Source organism: Lagenorhynchus albirostris, chromosome 10, assembly GCF_949774975.1.
Source record: "Lagenorhynchus albirostris chromosome 10, mLagAlb1.1, whole genome shotgun sequence".
In the NCBI taxonomy this organism is placed as follows: Eukaryota; Metazoa; Chordata; class Mammalia; order Artiodactyla; family Delphinidae; genus Lagenorhynchus; species Lagenorhynchus albirostris.
The window spans coordinates 78,614,022-78,614,486 of record NC_083104.1 but is presented as its reverse complement, the minus strand read 5'-3'; the positions used below and the strand labels follow the sequence as shown (position 1 = coordinate 78,614,486).

The 465-nt window shown below is 42.4% G+C and overlaps 1 non-coding gene across 1 annotated transcript; it reads left to right on the top strand.

Moving 5' to 3' along the window:
- LOC132528323 (U6 spliceosomal RNA) lies at positions 1–107 on the top strand. Its single transcript, XR_009543195.1, has one exon. It is a non-coding gene; the product is annotated as a U6 spliceosomal RNA (small nuclear RNA).
- The last annotated feature ends 358 nt before the right edge of the window (positions 108–465 follow it).

Below are 465 nucleotides of genomic sequence, written 5' to 3'. Positions count from 1 at the left end.
GTGCTTGCTTCAGCAGCACATATACTAAAATTGGAATGATACAGAGAAGATTAGCATGGCCCCTGCGCAAGGATGACACGCAAATTCGTGAAGCGTTCCATATTTTTTTTAATTAAAAAATAAATAAATAAGTTAAGTAAAAAAAACTTCTTGCTTAGGTGGTGGGGTTACCATCGAGATACTATTGTCTTTTCTACTCTACAGCCTTAAAAAACAAACAATGGTCTCAGTAGAGGAGGAGGCCCTGTGCCACCGTTAATGACTTATGTATAGTAAGTCCCCTACATACGAACCTTCAAGGTGCAAACTTTCAGAGATGTGAACGTGTGTTCCATCAACATCAGGCGTGAGTGAAATTGCAGCTTGCCCTCTGTCTCCTGTTGCTGACAATCCTTCAGCTCTACCATCTCCCACCTCCTTTCCCTCCTCTAGTCAGTAACTCTTCTTGCCTGTTCACTCGATGCC